The sequence below is a fragment of the Neolamprologus brichardi genome, chromosome 15, assembly GCF_056152115.1.
Source record: "Neolamprologus brichardi isolate AB-2024 chromosome 15, ASM5615211v1, whole genome shotgun sequence".
NCBI classification, from domain to species: Eukaryota; Metazoa; Chordata; class Actinopteri; order Cichliformes; family Cichlidae; genus Neolamprologus; species Neolamprologus brichardi.
The window spans coordinates 26,978,880-26,999,929 of record NC_142118.1 but is presented as its reverse complement, the minus strand read 5'-3'; positions in this window follow the sequence as shown (position 1 = coordinate 26,999,929).

Sequence of the window (21,050 nt, the reverse complement as noted above, 5' to 3'; positions counted from 1 at the left end):
CATATTTATGGCGTTATCTTATAGAATTCAATATCCATCCCCGTGCTGGGCAAAATGGTTTTGAAGCTGTTTGAGCCAAGGTTTTCAAGTTATTCACATAATGAAAACCTATACTTTTTTTCTGCTGACTTCCCCCATTCAAATGCATGTAATCGTAGGAAACGCACTGTCTTGACGAAATAAAGCGTTTTTGTACAACTTCATATAAATAGCTGTAAGTCTTGATAGAAGAAGCATACACATATATTTGTGGCTTTCTCTTATAGAATTCAAGATCCCCCAACTGGGCAAACTGGTTTTGAAGCTGTTTGAGCTAAGGTTTTCAAGTTATTCACATAATGAAAACCTATACTTTGTTTTGGGCGAATTCCCCCATTCAAATGCATGTAATCGTAGGAAACGCACTGTCTTGACGAAATAAAGCGTTTTTGTACAACTTCATATAAATAGCTGTAAGTTTTGATAGAAGACTCAGACACACATCTTTATGGCGTTATCTTATAGAATTCAATATCCATCCCCGTGCTGGGCAAACAGGTTTTGAAGCTGTTTGAGCTAAGATTTTCAAGTTATTCACATAATGAAAACCTATACTTTGTTTTGGGCGAATTCCCCCATTCAAATGCATGTAATTGTAGGAAACGCACTGTCTTGACGAAATAAAGCGTTTTTGTACAACTTCATATAAATAGCTGTAAGTCTTGATGCAAGAAGCATACACACATATTTGTGGCGTTATCTTATAGAATACAAGATCCCCGTGCTGGGCAAATTGGTTTTGAAGCTGTTTGAGCTAAGGTTTTCAAGTTATTCACATAATGAAAACCTTTACTTTGTTTCGGGCTAATTCCCCCATTCAAATGCATGTAATCGTAGGAAACGCATTGTCTTGATGAAATAAAGCGTTTTTGTACAACTTTATATAAATAGCTGTAAGTCTTGATAGAAGTCTCAGACACACATATTTATGGCGTTATCTTATAGAATTCAATATCCATCCCTGTGCTGGGCAAACAGGTTTTGAAGCTGTTTGAGCTAAGGTTTTCAAGTTATTCACATAATGAAAACCTATACTTTGTTTCGGGCGACTTCTCCCATTCAAATGCATGTAATCGTAAAAAACGCACTGTCTTGACGAAATAAAGCGTTTTTGTACAACTTCATAAAAATAGCTGTAAGTCTTGATAGAAGAAGCATACACACATATTTGTGGTTTGCTCTTATAGAATTCAAGATCACCGTGCTGGGCAAACAGGTTTTGTAGCTGTTTGAGCTAAGGTTTTCAAGTTATTCACATAATGAAAACCTATACTTTGTTTCGGGCGACTTCTCCCATTCAAATGCATGTAATCGTAAAAAACGCACTGTCTTGACGAAATAAAGCGTTTTTGTACAACTTCATATAAATAGCTGTAAGTCTTGATAGAAGAAGCATACACACATATTTGTGGTTTGCTCTTATAGAATTCAAGATCACCGTGCTGGGCAAACAGGTTTTGAAGCTCTTTGAGCTAAGGTTTTCAAGTTATTCACATAATGAAAACCTATACTTTGTTTTGGGCGAATTCCCCGATTCAAATGCATGTAATCGTAGGAAACGCACTGTCTTGACGAAATAAAGCGTTTTTGTACAACTTCATATAAATAGCTGTAATTTTTGATAGAAGAAGCATACACACATATTTGTGGCGTTATCTTATAGAATTCAAGATCCCCGTGCTGGGCAAACAGGTTTTGAAGCTCTTTGAGCTAAGGTTTTCAAGTTATTCACATAATGAAAACCTATACTTTGTTTCGGGCGAATTCTCCCATTCAAATGCATGTAATCGTAAAAAACGCACTGTCTTGACGAAATAAAGCGTTTTTGTACAACTTCATAAAAATAGCTGTAAGTCTTGATAGAAGAAGCATACACACATATTTGTGGTTTGCTCTTATAGAATTCAAGATCACCGTGCTGGGCAAACAGGTTTTGTAGCTGTTTGAGCTAAGGTTTTCAAGTTATTCACATAATGAAAACCTATACTTTGTTTCGGGCGACTTCTCCCATTCAAATGCATGTAATCGTAAAAAACGCACTGTCTTGACGAAATAAAGCGTTTTTGTACAACTTCATATAAATAGCTGTAAGTCTTGATAGAAGAAGCATACACACATATTTGTGGTTTGCTCTTATAGAATTCAAGATCACCGTGCTGGGCAAACAGGTTTTGAAGCTCTTTGAGCTAAGGTTTTCAAGTTATTCACATAATGAAAACCTATACTTTGTTTTGGGCGAATTCCCCGATTCAAATGCATGTAATCGTAGGAAACGCACTGTCTTGACGAAATAAAGCGTTTTTGTACAACTTCATATAAATAGCTGTAATTTTTGATAGAAGAAGCATACACACATATTTGTGGCGTTATCTTATAGAATTCAAGATCCCCGTGCTGGGCAAACAGGTTTTGAAGCTCTTTGAGCTAAGGTTTTCAAGTTATTCACATAATGAAAACCTATACTTTGTTTCGGGCGAATTCCCCCATTCAAATGCATGTAATCGTAAAAAACGCACTGTCTTGACTAAATAAAGCGTTTTTGTACAACTTCATATAAATAGCTGTAAGTCTTGATAGAAGAAGCATACACACATATTTGTGGCTTTCTCTTACAGAATTCAATATCCATACCCGTGCTGGGCAAACAGGTTTTGAAGCTGTTTGAGCTAAGGTTTTCAAGTTATTCACATAATGAAAACCTATACTTTGTTTTGGGCGAATTCCACCATTCAAATGCATGTAATCGTAGGAAACGCACTGTCTTGACGAAATAAAGCGTTTGTGTACAACTTCATATAAATAGTTGTAAGTCTTGATAGAAGAAGCATACACACATATTTGTGGCTTTCTCTTACAGAAATCAATATCCATCCCCGTTCTGGGCAAACAGGTTTTGAAGCTGTTTGAGCTAAGGTTTTCAAGTTAGTCACATAATGAAAACCTATACTTTGTTTCGGGCGAATTCCCCCATTCAAATGCATGTAATCGTAGGAAACGCACTGTCTTGACGAAATAAAGCGTTTTTGTACAACTTCATATAAATAGCTGTAAGTCTTGATAGAAGAAGCATACACACATATTTGTGGCTTTCTCTTACAGAAATCAATATCCATCCCCGTTCTGGGCAAACAGGTTTTGAAGCTGTTTGAGCTAAGGTTTTCAAGTTAGTCACATAATGAAAACCTATACTTTGTTTCGGGCGAATTCCCCCATTCAAATGCATGTAATCGTAGGAAACGCACTGTCTTGACGAAATAAAGCGTTTTTGTACAACTTCATATAAAAAGCTGTAAGTTTTGATAGAAGACTCAGACACACATATTTATGGCGTTATCTTATAGAATTCAATATCCATCCCCGTGCTGGGCAAAATGGTTTTGAAGCTGTTTGAGCCAAGGTTTTCAAGTTATTCACATAATGAAAACCTATACTTTTTTTCTGCTGACTTCCCCCATTCAAATGCATGTAATCGTAGGAAACGCACTGTCTTGACGAAATAAAGCGTTTTTGTACAACTTCATATAAATAGCTGTAAGTCTTGATAGAAGAAGCATACACATATATTTGTGGCTTTCTCTTATAGAATTCAAGATCTCCCAACTGGGCAAACTGGTTTTGAAGCTGTTTGAGCTAAGGTTTTCAAGTTATTCACATAATGAAAACCTATACTTTGTTTTGGGCGAATTCCCCCATTCAAATGCATGTAATCGTAGGAAACGCACTGTCTTGACGAAATAAAGCGTTTTTGTACAACTTCATATAAATAGCTGTAAGTTTTGATAGAAGACTCAGACACACATCTTTATGGCGTTATCTTATAGAATTCAATATCCATCCCCGTGCTGGGCAAACAGGTTTTGAAGCTGTTTGAGCTAAGATTTTCAAGTTATTCACATAATGAAAACCTATACTTTGTTTTGGGCGAATTCCCCCATTCAAATGCATGTAATTGTAGGAAACGCACTGTCTTGACGAAATAAAGCGTTTTTGTACAACTTCATATAAATAGCTGTAAGTCTTGATGCAAGAAGCATACACACATATTTGTGGCGTTATCTTATAGAATACAAGATCCCCGTGCTGGGCAAATTGGTTTTGAAGCTGTTTGAGCTAAGGTTTTCAAGTTATTCACATAATGAAAACCTTTACTTTGTTTCGGGCTAATTCCCCCATTCAAATGCATGTAATCGTAGGAAACGCATTGTCTTGATGAAATAAAGCGTTTTTGTACAACTTTATATAAATAGCTGTAAGTCTTGATAGAAGTCTCAGACACACATATTTATGGCGTTATCTTATAGAATTCAATATCCATCCCTGTGCTGGGCAAACAGGTTTTGAAGCTGTTTGAGCTAAGGTTTTCAAGTTATTCACATAATGAAAACCTATACTTTGTTTCGGGCGACTTCTCCCATTCAAATGCATGTAATCGTAAAAAACGCACTGTCTTGACGAAATAAAGCGTTTTTGTACAACTTCATAAAAATAGCTGTAAGTCTTGATAGAAGAAGCATACACACATATTTGTGGTTTGCTCTTATAGAATTCAAGATCACCGTGCTGGGCAAACAGGTTTTGTAGCTGTTTGAGCTAAGGTTTTCAAGTTATTCACATAATGAAAACCTATACTTTGTTTCGGGCGACTTCTCCCATTCAAATGCATGTAATCGTAAAAAACGCACTGTCTTGACGAAATAAAGCGTTTTTGTACAACTTCATATAAATAGCTGTAAGTCTTGATAGAAGAAGCATACACACATATTTGTGGTTTGCTCTTATAGAATTCAAGATCACCGTGCTGGGCAAACAGGTTTTGAAGCTCTTTGAGCTAAGGTTTTCAAGTTATTCACATAATGAAAACCTATACTTTGTTTTGGGCGAATTCCCCGATTCAAATGCATGTAATCGTAGGAAACGCACTGTCTTGACGAAATAAAGCGTTTTTGTACAACTTCATATAAATAGCTGTAATTTTTGATAGAAGAAGCATACACACATATTTGTGGCGTTATCTTATAGAATTCAAGATCCCCGTGCTGGGCAAACAGGTTTTGAAGCTCTTTGAGCTAAGGTTTTCAAGTTATTCACATAATGAAAACCTATACTTTGTTTCGGGCGAATTCTCCCATTCAAATGCATGTAATCATAAAAAACGCACTGTCTTGACGAAATAAAGCGTTTTTGTACAACTTCATAAAAATAGCTGTAAGTCTTGATAGAAGAAGCATACACACATATTTGTGGTTTGCTCTTATAGAATTCAAGATCACCGTGCTGGGCAAACAGGTTTTGTAGCTGTTTGAGCTAAGGTTTTCAAGTTATTCACATAATGAAAACCTATACTTTGTTTCGGGCGACTTCTCCCATTCAAATGCATGTAATCGTAAAAAACGCACTGTCTTGACGAAATAAAGCGTTTTTGTACAACTTCATATAAATAGCTGTAAGTCTTGATAGAAGAAGCATACACACATATTTGTGGTTTGCTCTTATAGAATTCAAGATCACCGTGCTGGGCAAACAGGTTTTGAAGCTCTTTGAGCTAAGGTTTTCAAGTTATTCACATAATGAAAACCTATACTTTGTTTTGGGCGAATTCCCCGATTCAAATGCATGTAATCGTAGGAAACGCACTGTCTTGACGAAATAAAGCGTTTTTGTACAACTTCATATAAATAGCTGTAATTTTTGATAGAAGAAGCATACACACATATTTGTGGCGTTATCTTATAGAATTCAAGATCCCCGTGCTGGGCAAACAGGTTTTGAAGCTCTTTGAGCTAAGGTTTTCAAGTTATTCACATAATGAAAACCTATACTTTGTTTCGGGCGAATTCTCCCATTCAAATGCATGTAATCGTAGGAAACGCACTGTCTTGACGAAATAAAGCGTTTTTGTACAACTTCATATAAATAGCTGTAAGTCTTGATAGAAGAAGCATACACACATATTTGTGGCTTTATCTTATAGAATTCAAGCTCCCCGTGCTGGGCAAACAGGTTTTGAAGCTGTTTGAGCTAAGGTTTTCAAGTTAGTCACATAATGAAAACCTATACTTTGTTTCGGGCGAATTCCCCCATTCAAATGCATGTAATCGTAGGAAACGCACTGTCTTGACGAAATAAAGCGTTTTTGTACAACTTCATATAAATAGCTGTAAGTCTTGATAGAAGAAGCATACACACATATTTATGGCGTTATCTTATAGAATTCAATATCGATCCCCGTGCTGGGCAAACAGGTTTTGAAGCTGTTTTCAAGTTATTCACATAATGAAAACCTATACTTTGTTTCGGGCGAATTCCACCATTAAACTGCATGTAATCGTAGGAAACGCACTGTCTTGATGAAATAAAGCGTTTTTGTACAACTTCATATAAATAGCTGTAAGTCTTGATAGAAGAAGCATACACACATATTTGTGGCTTTTTCTTATAGAATTCAATATTCATCCCTGTGCTGGGCAAACAGGTTTTGAAGCTGTTTGAGCTAAGGTTTTCAAGTTATTCACATAATGAAAACCTATACTTTGTTTTGGGCGAATTCCCCGATTCAAATGCATGTAATCGTAGGAAACGCACTGTGTTGACGAAATAAAGCGTTTTTGTACAACTTCATATAAATAGCTGTAAGTCTTGATAGAAGAAGCATACACACATATTTGTGGCGTTATCTTATAGAATTCAATATCGATCCCCGTGCTGGGCAAACAGGTTTTGAAGCTGTTTTCAAGTTATTCACATAATGAAAACCGATACTTTGTTTCGGGCGAATTCTCCCATTCAAATGCATGTAATCGTAGGAAACGCACTGTCTTGACGAAATAAAGCGTTTTTGTACAACTTCATATAAATAGCTGTAAGTCTTGATAGAAGAAGCATACACACATATTTGTGGTTTGCTCTTATAGAATTCAAGATCACCGTGCTGGGCAAACAGGTTTTGTAGCTGTTTGAGCTAAGGTTTTCAAGTTATTCACATAATGAAAACCTATACTTTGTTTCGGGCGACTTCTCCCATTCAAATGCATGTAATCGTAAAAAACGCACTGTCTTGACGAAATAAAGCGTTTTTGTACAACTTCATATAAATAGCTGTAAGTCTTGATAGAAGAAGCATACACACATATTTGTGGTTTGCTCTTATAGAATTCAAGATCACCGTGCTGGGCAAACAGGTTTTGAAGCTCTTTGAGCTAAGGTTTTCAAGTTATTCACATAATGAAAACCTATACTTTGTTTTGGGCGAATTCCCCGATTCAAATGCATGTAATCGTAGGAAACGCACTGTCTTGACGAAATAAAGCGTTTTTGTACAACTTCATATAAATAGCTGTAATTTTTGATAGAAGAAGCATACACACATATTTGTGGCGTTATCTTATAGAATTCAAGATCCCCGTGCTGGGCAAACAGGTTTTGAAGCTCTTTGAGCTAAGGTTTTCAAGTTATTCACATAATGAAAACCTATACTTTGTTTCGGGCGAATTCTCCCATTCAAATGCATGTAATCGTAGGAAACGCACTGTCTTGACGAAATAAAGCGTTTTTGTACAACTTCATATAAATAGCTGTAAGTCTTGATAGAAGAAGCATACACACATATTTGTGGCTTTATCTTATAGAATTCAAGCTCCCCGTGCTGGGCAAACAGGTTTTGAAGCTGTTTGAGCTAAGGTTTTCAAGTTAGTCACATAATGAAAACCTATACTTTGTTTTGGGCGAATTCCCCCATTCAAATGCATGTAATCGTAGGAAACGCACTGTCTTGACGAAATAAAGCGTTTTTGTACAACTTCATATAAATAGCTGTAAGTCTTGATAGAAGAAGCATACACACATATTTATGGCGTTATCTTATAGAATTCAATATCGATCCCCGTGCTGGGCAAACAGGTTTTGAAGCTGTTTTCAAGTTATTCACATAATGAAAACCTATACTTTGTTTCGGGCGAATTCCACCATTCAACTGCATGTAATCGTAGGAAACGCACTGTCTTGATGAAATAAAGCGTTTTTGTACAACTTCATATAAATAGCTGTAAGTCTTGATAGAAGAAGCATACACACATATTTGTGGCTTTTTCTTATAGAATTCAATATTCATCCCTGTGCTGGGCAAACAGGTTTTGAAGCTGTTTGAGCTAAGGTTTTCAAGTTATTCACATAATGAAAACCTATACTTTGTTTTGGGCGAATTCCCCGATTCAAATGCATGTAATCGTAGGAAACGCACTGTGTTGACGAAATAAAGCGTTTTTGTACAACTTCATATAAATAGCTGTAAGTCTTGATAGAAGAAGCATACACACATATTTGTGGCGTTATCTTATAGAATTCAATATCGATCCCCGTGCTGGGCAAACAGGTTTTGAAGCTGTTTTCAAGTTATTCACATAATGAAAACCGATACTTTGTTTCGGGCGAATTCTCCCATTCAAATGCATGTAATCGTAGGAAACGCACTGTCTTGACGAAATAAAGCGTTTTTGTACAACTTCATATAAATAGCTGTAAGTCTTGATAGAAGAAGCATACACACATAAATGTGGCTTTCTCTTATAAAATTCAAGATCCCCGTGCTGGGCAAACAGGTTTTGCAGCTGTTTGAGCTAAGATTTTCAAGTTATTCACATAATGAAAACCTATACTTTGTTTTGGGCGAATTCCCCCATTCAAATGCATGTAATCGTAGGAAACGCACTGTCTTGACGAAATAAAGCGTTTTTGTACAACTTCATATAAATAGCTGTAACCTTTGATAGAAGACTCAGACACACATATCTATGGCGTTATCTTATAGAAGTCGATATCCATCCCTGTGGTGGGCAAACAGGTTTTGAAGCTGTTTGAGTTAAGCTTTTCAAGTTATTCACATAATGAAAACCTATACTCTGTTTCGGGCGAATTCCACCATTCAAATGCATGTAATCGTAAGAAACGCACTGTCTTGACGAAATAAAGCGTTTTTGTACAACTTCATATAAATAGCTGTAAGTTTTGATAGAAGACTCAGACACACATATTTATGGCGTTATCTTATAGAATTCAATATCCATCCCCGTGCTGGGAACACAGGTTTTGAAGCTGTTTGAGCTAAGGTTTTCAAGTTATTCACATAATGAAAACCTATACTTTGTTTCGGGCGAATTCCACAATTCAAATGCATGTAATCGTAGGAAACGCACTGTGTTGAGGAAATAAAGCGTTTTTGTACAACTTCATATAAATAGCTGTAAGTCTTGATAGAAGAAGCATACACACATATTTGTGGCGTTATCTTATAGAATTCAAGATCCCCGTGCTGGGCAAAAAGGTTTTGAAGCTGTTTGAGCTAAGATTTTCAAGTAATTCACATAATGAAAACCTATACTTTGTTTCGGGCGAATTCCCCCATTCAAATGCATGTAATCGTAGGAAACGAACTGTCTTGACAAAATAAAGCGTTTTTGTACATCTTCATATAAATAGCTGTAAGTCTTGATAGAAGAAGCATACACACATATTTGTGGCGTTATCTTACAGAATTCAATATCCATCCCCGTGCTGGGCAAACAGGTTTTGAAGCTGTTTGAGCTAAGGTTTTCAAGTTAGTCACATAATGAAAACCGATACTTTGTTTCGGGCGACTTCTCCCATTCAAATGCATGTAATCGTAGGAAACGCACTGTCTTGACATAATAAAGCGTTTTTGTACAACTTCATTTAAATAGGTGTAAGTCTTGATAGAAGAAGCATACACACATATTTGTGGCTTGCTCTTATATAATTCAATATCCCCGTGCTGGGAAAACTGGTTTTGAAGCTGTTTGAGCTAATGTTTTCAAGTTATTCACATAATGAAAACCTATACTTTGTTTCGGGCGAATTCCACCATTCAAATGCATGTAATCGTAGGAAACGAACTGTCTTGACGAAATAAAGCGCTTTTGTAAAACTTCATATAAATAGCTGTAAGTCTTGATAGAAGAAGAATACACACATATTTGTGGCTTGCTCTTATAGAATTCAAGATCACCGTGCTGGGCAAACAGGTTTTGACGCTGTTTGAGCTAAGGTTTTCAAGTAATTCACATAATGAAAACCTATACTTTGTTTCGGGCGAATTCCCCCATTCAAATGCATGTAATCGTAGGAAACGCACTGTCTTGACGAAATAAAGCGTTTTTGTACAACTTCATATAAATAGCTGTAAGTTTTGATAGAAGACTGAGACACACATATCTATGGCGTTATCTTATAGAAGTCGATATCCACCCCTGTGGTGGGCAAACAGGTTTTGAAGCTGTTTGAGTTAAGCTTTTCAAGTTATTCACATAATGAAAACCTATACTTTGTTTTGGGCGAATTCCCCCATTCAAATGCATGTAATCGTAGGAAACGCACTGTGTTGAGGAAATAAAGCGTTTTTGTACAACTTCATATAAATAGCTGTAAGTCTTGATAGAAGAAGCATACACATATATTTGTGGCTTTCTCTTATAGAATTCAAGATCCCCCAACTGGGCAAACTGGTTTTGAAGCTGTTTGAGCTAAGGTTTTCAAGTTATTCACATAATGAAAACCTATACTTTGTTTTGGGCGAATTACCCCATTCAAATGCATGTAATCGTAGGAAACGAACTGTCTTGACGAAATAAAGCGTTTTTGTACAACTTCATATAAATAGCTGTAACTTTTGATAGAAGACTCAGACACACATATTTATGGCTTTATCATATCAGATTCCGTATCCCCGTGCTGGGCACACAGGTTTTGCAGCTGTTTGAGCTAAGATTTTTCAAGTTATTCACATAATGAAAACCTATACTTTGTTTCGGGCGAGCTCCCCATTCAAATGCATGTAATCGTAAGAAACGCACTGGCTTGACGAAATAAAGCGTTTTTGTACAACTTCATATAAATAGCTGTAACTTTTGATAGAAGACTCAGACACACATATTTATGGTTTTATCTTATACAATTCAATATCCCTGTGCTGGGCACACAGGTTTTGCAGCTGTTTGAGCTAAGATTTTCAAATTATTCACATAATGAAAACCTATACTTTGTTTCGGGCAAATTCCCCCATTCAAATGCATGTAATCGTAAGAAACGCACTGGCTTGACGAAATAAAGCGTTTTTGTACAACTTCATATAAATAGCTGTAACTTTTGATAGAAGACTCAGACACACATTTTCATGGCTTTATCTCATAAAACTCTATATCCCTGTGCTGGGCACACGGGTTTTGCAGCTGTTTGAGCTAAGATTTTCAAGTTATTCACATAAGGAAAACCTATACTTTGTTTCGGGCGAGCTCCCCATTCAAATGCATGTAATCGTAAGAAACGCACTGGCTTAACGAAATAAAGCGTTTTTGTACAACTTCATATAAATAGCTGTAACTTTTGATAGAAGACTCAGACACATATTTTTATGGCTTTATCTTATCAGATTCAAAATCCCCGTGCTGGGAACACAGGTTTTGCAGCTGTTTGAGCTAAGGTTTTCAAGTTATTCACATAATGAAAACCTATACTTTGTTTCGGGCGACTTCTCCCATTCAAATGCATGTAATCGTAAAAAACGCACTGTCTTGACGAAATAAAGCGTTTTTGTACAACTTCATATAAATAGCTGTAAGTCTTGATAGAAGAAGCATACACACATATTTGTGGTTTGCTCTTATAGAATTCAAGATCACCGTGCTGGGCAAACAGGTTTTGAAGCTCTTTGAGCTAAGGTTTTCAAGTTATTCACATAATGAAAACCTATACTTTGTTTTGGGCGAATTCCCCGATTCAAATGTATGTAATCGTAGGAAACGCACTGTCTTGACGAAATAAAGCGTTTTTGTACAACTTCATATAAATAGCTGTAATTTTTGATAGAAGAAGCATACACACATATTTGTGGCGTTATCTTATAGAATTCAAGATCCCCGTGCTGGGCAAACAGGTTTTGAAGCTCTTTGAGCTAAGGTTTTCAAGTTATTCACATAATGAAAACCTATACTTTGTTTCGGGCGAATTCTCCCATTCAAATGCATGTAATCGTAGGAAACGCACTGTCTTGACGAAATAAAGCGTTTTTGTACAACTTCATATAAATAGCTGTAAGTCTTGATAGAAGAAGCATACACACATATTTGTGGCTTTATCTTATAGAATTCAAGCTCCCCGTGCTGGGCAAACAGGTTTTGAAGCTGTTTGAGCTAAGGTTTTCAAGTTAGTCACATAATGAAAACCTATACTTTGTTTCGGGCGAATTCCCCCATTCAAATGCATGTAATCGTAGGAAACGCACTGTCTTGACGAAATAAAGCGTTTTTGTACAACTTCATATAAATAGCTGTAAGTCTTGATAGAAGAAGCATACACACATATTTATGGCGTTATCTTATAGAATTCAATATCGATCCCCGTGCTGGGCAAACAGGTTTTGAAGCTGTTTTCAAGTTATTCACATAATGAAAACCTATACTTTGTTTCGGGCGAATTCCACCATTCAACTGCATGTAATCGTAGGAAACGCACTGTCTTGATGAAATAAAGCGTTTTTGTACAACTTCATATAAATAGCTGTAAGTCTTGATAGAAGAAGCATACACACATATTTGTGGCTTTTTCTTATAGAATTCAATATTCATCCCTGAGCTGGGCAAACAGGTTTTGAAGCTGTTTGATCTAAGGTTTTCAAGTTATTCACATAATGAAAACCTATACTTTGTTTTGGGCGAATTCCCCGATTCAAATGCATGTAATCGTAGGAAACGCACTGTGTTGACGAAATAAAGCGTTTTTGTACAACTTCATATAAATAGCTGTAAGTCTTGATAGAAGAAGCATACACACATATTTGTGGCGTTATCTTATAGAATTCAATATCGATCCCCGTGCTGGGCAAACAGGTTTTGAAGCTGTTTTCAAGTTATTCACATAATGAAAACCGATACTTTGTTTCGGGCGAATTCTCCCATTCAAATGCATGTAATCGTAGGAAACGCACTGTCTTGACGAAATATAGCGTTTTTGTACAACTTCATATAAATAGCTGTAAGTCTTGATAGAAGAAGCATACACACATAAATGTGGCTTTCTCTTATAAAATTCAAGATCCCCGTGCTGGGCAAACAGGTTTTGCAGCTGTTTGAGCTAAGATTTTCAAGTTATTCACATAATGAAAACCTATACTTTGTTTTGGGCGAATTCCCCCATTCAAATGCATGTAATCGTAGGAAACGCACTGTCTTGACGAAATAAAGCGTTTTTGTACAACTTCATATAAATAGCTGTAACCTTTGATAGAAGACTCAGACACACATATCTATGGCGTTATCTTATAGAAGTCGATATCCATCCCTGTGGTGGGCAAACAGGTTTTGAAGCTGTTTGAGTTAAGCTTTTCAAGTTATTCACATAATGAAAACCTATACTCTGTTTCGGGCGAATTCCACCATTCAAATGCATGTAATCGTAAGAAACGCACTGTCTTGACGAAATAAAGCGTTTTTGTACAACTTCATATAAATAGCTGTAAGTTTTGATAGAAGACTCAGACACACATATTTATGGCGTTATCTTATAGAATTCAATATCCATCCCCGTGCTGGGAACACAGGTTTTGAAGCTGTTTGAGCTAAGGTTTTCAAGTTATTCACATAATGAAAACCTATACTTTGTTTCGGGCGAATTCCACAATTCAAATGCATGTAATCGTAGGAAACGCACTGTGTTGAGGAAATAAAGCGTTTTTGTACAACTTCATATAAATAGCTGTAAGTCTTGATAGAAGAAGCATACACACATATTTGTGGCGTTATCTTATAGAATTCAAGATCCCCGTGCTGGGCAAAAAGGTTTTGAAGCTGTTTGAGCTAAGATTTTCAAGTAATTCACATAATGAAAACCTATACTTTGTTTCGGGCGAATTCCCCCATTCAAATGCATGTAATCGTAGGAAACGAACTGTCTTGACAAAATAAAGCGTTTTTGTACATCTTCATATAAATAGCTGTAAGTCTTGATAGAAGAAGCATACACACATATTTGTGGCGTTATCTTACAGAATTCAATATCCATCCCCGTGCTGGGCAAACAGGTTTTGAAGCTGTTTGAGCAAAGGTTTTCAAGTTATTCACATAATGAAAACCTATACTTTCTTTCGGGCGAATTCCACCATTCAAATGCATGTCATCGTAGCAAACGCACTGTCTTGACGAAATAAAGCGTTTTTGTACAACTTCATATAAATAGCTGTAAGTCTTGATAGAAGAAGCATACACACATATTTGTGGCTTTCTCTTATAGAATTCAAGATCACCGTGCTGGGCAAAATGGTTTTGCAGCTGTTTGAGCTAAGGTTTTCAAGTTAGTCACATAATGAAAACCGATACTTTGTTTCGGGCGACTTCTCCCATTCAAATGCATGTAATCGTAGGAAACGCACTGTCTTGACATAATAAAGCGTTTTTGTACAACTTCATTTAAATAGGTGTAAGTCTTGATAGAAGAAGCATACACACATATTTGTGGCTTGCTCTTATATAATTCAATATCCCCGTGCTGGGAAAACTGGTTTTGAAGCTGTTTGAGCTAATGTTTTCAAGTTATTCACATAATGAAAACCTATACTTTGTTTCGGGCGAATTCCACCATTCAAATGCATGTAATCGTAGGAAACGAACTGTCTTGACGAAATAAAGCGCTTTTGTACAACTTCATATAAATAGCTGTAAGTCTTGATAGAAGAAGAATACACACATATTTGTGGCTTGCTCTTATAGAATTCAAGATCACCGTGCTGGGCAAACAGGTTTTGACGCTGTTTGAGCCAAGGTTTTCAAGTAATTCACATAATGAAAACCTATACTTTGTTTCGGGCGAATTCCCCCATTCAAATGCATGTAATCGTAGGAAACGCACTGTCTTGACGAAATAAAGCGTTTTTGTACAACTTCATATAAATAGCTGTAAGTTTTGATAGAAGACTGAGACACACATATCTATGGCGTTATCTTATAGAAGTCGATATCCATCCCTGTGGTGGGCAAACAGGTTTTGAAGCTGTTTGAGTTAAGCTTTTCAAGTTATTCACATAATGAAAACCTATACTTTGTTTTGGGCGAATTCCCCCATTCAAATGCATGTAATCGTAGGAAACGCACTGTGTTGAGGAAATAAAGCGTTTTTGTACAACTTCATATAAATAGCTGTAAGTCTTGATAGAAGAAGCATACACATATATTTGTGGCTTTCTCTTATAGAATTCAAGATCCCCCAACTGGGCAAACTGGTTTTGAAGCTGTTTGAGCTAAGGTTTTCAAGTTATTCACATAATGAAAACCTATACTTTGTTTTGGGCGAATTACCCCATTCAAATGCATGTAATCGTAGGAAACGAACTGTCTTGACGAAATAAAGCGTTTTTGTACAACTTCATATAAATAGCTGTAACTTTTGATAGAAGACTCAGACACACATATTTATGGCTTTATCATATCAGATTCCGTATCCCCGTGCTGGGCACACAGGTTTTGCAGCTGTTTGAGCTAAGATTTTTCAAGTTATTCACATAATGAAAACCTATACTTTGTTTCGGGCGAGCTCCCCATTCAAATGCATGTAATCGTAAGAAACGCACTGGCTTGATGAAATAAAGCGTTTTTGTACAACTTCATATAAATAGCTGTAACTTTTGATAGAAGACTCAGACACACATATTTATGGTTTTATCTTATACAATTCAATATCCCTGTGCTGGGCACACAGGTTTTGCAGCTGTTTGAGCTAAGATTTTCAAATTATTCACATAATGAAAACCTATACTTTGTTTCGGGCAAATTCCCCCATTCAAATGCATGTAATCGTAAGCAACGCACTGGCTTGACGAAATAAAGCGTTTTTGTACAACTTCATATAAATAGCTGTAACTTTTGATAGAAGACTCAGACACACATATTTATGGCTTTATCTTATCAGATTCAATCTCCCCGTGCTGGGAACACAGGTTTTGCAGCTGTTTGAGCTAAGATTTTCAAGTTATTGACATAATGAAAACCTATTCTTTGTTTCGGGCGAGCTCCCCATTCAAATGCATGTAATCGTAAGAAACGCACTGGCTTGACGAAATAAAGCGTTTTTGTACAACTTCATATAAATAGCTGTAACTTTTGATAGAAGACTCACACACACATATTTATGGGTTTATCTTATCAGATTCAATATCCCCGTGCTGGGCACACAGGTTTTGCAGCTGTTTGAGCTAAGATTTTCAAGTTATTCACATAAGGAAAACCTATACTTTGTTTCGGGCGAGCTCCCCATTCAAATGCATGTAATCGTAGGAAACGAACTGTCTTGACGAAATAAAGCGCTTTTGTACAACTTCATATAAATAGCTGTAAGTCTTGATAGAAGAAGAATACACACATATTTGTGGCTTGCTCTTATAGAATTCAAGATCACCGTGCTGGGCAAACAGGTTTTGACGCTGTTTGAGCCAAGGTTTTCAAGTAATTCACATAATGAAAACCTATACTTTGTTTCGGGCGAATTCCCCCATTCAAATGCATGTAATCGTAGGAAACGCACTGTCTTGACGAAATAAAGCGTTTTTGTACAACTTCATATAAATAGCTGTAAGTTTTGATAGAAGACTGAGACACACATATCTATGGCGTTATCTTATAGAAGTCGATATCCATCCCTGTGGTGGGCAAACAGGTTTTGAAGCTGTTTGAGTTAAGCTTTTCAAGTTATTCACATAATGAAAACCTATACTTTGTTTTGGGCGAATTCCCCCATTCAAATGCATGTAATCGTAGGAAACGCACTGTGTTGAGGAAATAAAGCGTTTTTGTACAACTTCATATAAATAGCTGTAAGTCTTGATAGAAGAAGCATACACATATATTTGTGGCTTTCTCTTATAGAATTCAAGATCCCCCAACTGGGCAAACTGGTTTTGAAGCTGTTTGAGCTAAGGTTTTCAAGTTATTCACATAATGAAAACCTATACTTTGTTTTGGGCGAATTACCCCATTCAAATGCATGTAATCGTAGGAAACGAACTGTCTTGACGAAATAAAGCGTTTTTGTACAACTTCATATAAATAGCTGTAACTTTTGATAGAAGACTCAGACACACATATTTATGGCTTTATCATATCAGATTCCGTATCCCCGTGCTGGGCACACAGGTTTTGCAGCTGTTTGAGCTAAGATTTTTCAAGTTATTCACATAATGAAAACCTATACTTTGTTTCGGGCGAGCTCCCCATTCAAATGCATGTAATCGTAAGAAACGCACTGGCTTGATGAAATAAAGCGTTTTTGTACAACTTCATATAAATAGCTGTAACTTTTGATAGAAGACTCAGACACACATATTTATGGTTTTATCTTATACAATTCAATATCCCTGTGCTGGGCACACAGGTTTTGCAGCTGTTTGAGCTAAGATTTTCAAATTATTCACATAATGAAAACCTATACTTTGTTTCGGGCAAATTCCCCCATTCAAATGCATGTAATCGTAAGCAACGCACTGGCTTGACGAAATAAAGCGTTTTTGTACAACTTCATATAAATAGCTGTAACTTTTGATAGAAGACTCAGACACACATATTTATGGCTTTATCTTATCAGATTCAATCTCCCCGTGCTGGGAACACAGGTTTTGCAGCTGTTTGAGCTAAGATTTTCAAGTTATTGACATAATGAAAACCTATTCTTTGTTTCGGGCGAGCTCCCCATTCAAATGCATGTAATCGTAAGAAACGCACTGGCTTGACGAAATAAAGCGTTTTTGTACAACTTCATATAAATAGCTGTAACTTTTGATAGAAGACTCACACACACATATTTATGGGTTTATCTTATCAGATTCAATATCCCCGTGCTGGGCACACAGGTTTTGCAGCTGTTTGAGCTAAGATTTTCAAGTTATTCACATAAGGAAAACCTATACTTTGTTTCGGGCGAGCTCCCCATTCAAATGCATGTAATCGTAAGAAACGCACTGGCTTGACGAAATAAAGCGTTTTTGTACAACTTCATATAAATAGCTGTAAGTTTTGATAGAAGACTCAGACACACATATTTATGGCTTCATCATATCAGATTCAGTATCCCCGTGCTGGGCACACATGTTTTGCAGCTGTTTGAGCTAAGATTTTCAAATTATTCACATAATGAAAACCTATACTTTGTTTCGGGCGAGCTCCCCATTCAAATGCATGTAATCGTAAGAAACGCACTGGCTTGACGAAATAAAGCGTTTTTGTACAACTTCATATAAATAGCTGTAACTTTTGATAGAAGACTCAGACACACATTTTCATGGCTTTATCTCATAAAACTCTATATCCCTGTGCTGGGCACACGGGTTTTGCAGCTGTTTGAGCTAAGATTTTCAAGTTATTCACATAAGGAAAACCTATACTTTGTTTCGGGCGAGCTCCCCATTCAAATGCATGTAATCGTAAGAAACGCACTGGCTTGACGAAATAAAGCGTTTTTGTACAACTTCATATAAATAGCTGTAACTTTTGATAGAAGACTCAGACACATATTTTTATGGCTTTATCTTATCAGATTCAAAATCCCCGTGCTGGGAACACAGGTTTTGCAGCTGTTTGAGCTAAGATTTTCAAGTTATTCACATAATGAAAACCAGGGGCGTTTCTAGAATCAGAGCTTTGGGGGTGCTGAGCACCCAGAGAGCTGCCCAGCCAGGCAAGATAAACCTGTCTCTGTCAGTCCCTGCATCCTTAAATGTTGTCCCGAGTTCTCTCTGACTGTCACTTTGGTGCATTTAAACCCCTGTTCCTCCCTGTCCTCATCGTCTGTTGTATTCATCTCCATTATCAGTCATCATAATTTTACCATCTCTGTGTAAGTCTGCAAATTTCTTTATTAAATCATAAGATTCTTAAATTCATCAAGTCTCTCTGTGCCTGGGTCCTCGTCACAAAACATGACATCACTGTTTTGTACATTTTAACACAATTTAATCCCCACATTTGTGAAAGAAAAGCAAAACACTTTTTTGAAAAGTCTGTAACAAAACCATCAAATCTGATCAAGGTTATTTAAATGCTGCTAAAGAAGAATGGATTGGAATAAAAAAAATACATATCCTTACCTTACTTACTGGGTGAGAATAATGAATGATGCTCATAGTGAGTAAGAAGTAAACTGAGTGCATTTTTTGGACAGAGATTCACATTTAATGTGTATGTATAATATAATACAGATACATAAAAAACACTCCCGAAACAGAATAAATTGTTACAAATAAATTATTACATAATATTAATAAAAACTATAAAAATGGAGGCAACTTTGCCTGTGGTAGAATGTATACAATGTGTACAATGTATGCAGATACTAATTTTACTAATTTAATAATACTAATTTTCTGTTGTAAGATTTATGAGTTTCATGCTTTCATAGTGGTACTTAGGAGAGCTTGACATTTTATCAGGTGGTACACACTGTAAAAAGTTTGAGAAACACTGAGAAGTGTATGTGTGCTTTTGGAAAACATTTAAAGCTGCTGTACAGAATCTTTGAAACAAGCTTAAAACATTTTTAGAATATAAACAGAGCACTCTGCTTCTCTTTACAGCTCCTCACTCCACCAGTGCTGTTTGGCACTTTCTGATAGTGTGCAAATGTAATGTACGTACTGCGGCAGTCATACAGACAACTGGACGGTCCAAAAGCTGGCCTACCTATTACTGGCTGAGGTTTTAGAAGAGTTGTGGCTGAACCACATAAAAATATATCATTAATTTTAATCTCCCCAATCAATTATAATGTTATGTTGGAATGTTGTTAAAGAGGGTCAAAATGTTTCAACCCAGTTTGTTTTGCAGATTCTGTATAGCAGCTTTAATATAGGGAGGACACAACTTCCAGATTGTGTGAGTTTCTGTTGTGCCTGTCACTGTTCCCTGTCTGTTTTCTTACCTGGTTCTTCCTGACCTTGCCCTTTCTCCTCACATTCCCCTCTTTCCTCTCTCCCTCTTTGGACTGACAATCATACACAAATAGATTGTATTAAATTAGATGAAAATTAAATTAATATGAAAAAATACTATTAAGATCACTAATAAAAAAGTCCTCTCTCAGTCTACTTTCAACCAAAAGGCAAATAACCAAACCACATGAACATCTAATAAAAGATATAAATATTGAAACACTAATCCAACATTATTCTTGATTGACGGATCATTTGATTTTACACTTTTACCTGAATGTGGCTCCTTTTTTTTGAAAAAACTTCCTCATATTCATTATGAACCTGGCTGTCTCTCTGTACGCACACACACACAAACACACACAACAGGAGTTATAAGGTTAATGGGCATTCAGTCAGTTAGCTAGTTAGTATCCATTTAAAACAGGACAGTGGTAACAACTTTAGGCTACGGAAAATTTAAAGTTTTAGATTTTTAAATAGGCTATATACATTTCAATGGGAGGAACAGGACGGTGAAATGTCGCTGAATTTACTACAGAGCAGGACGGATTGTAGGGTAGCAAACATTGTCGGAAAACACGTTTTCAACACTGCAGGTTACCTGGGTGTAATGTTTTTCAGTTAAAAAGAAACATGGTCTGACTCCTACCTAACTATATAAAGAGTAACTGAAGGTTAAATGCAGCTAATATGTCCTGTTTTAAGCCAGGCACTCACACCTCCGCTCCGCTGTGTCTCAGCCACCATCGCTCTGGCAGCAAGAGCGCTAGAGCCAAAGCAGGAGAGAGCTGGAACAAACCATTTTGGGAGGGGGGGGGGGTTATCTATACTTTTGTTGTTAAAATGTTTCGTCTCAAACAAGTACAGTACTGTATGCTTTTTATATTTTTAGTAGTGTGTCACAAAAACAGCAAATATTGTCAAAAAAAGTAAGAAATCTTTGGGGGTGCTTTGATTCATTTTGGGGGTGCTGAAGCACCCCCAAAAATGGGCTAAAATCGCCCCTGATGAAAACCTATACTTTGTTTCGGGCGAGCTC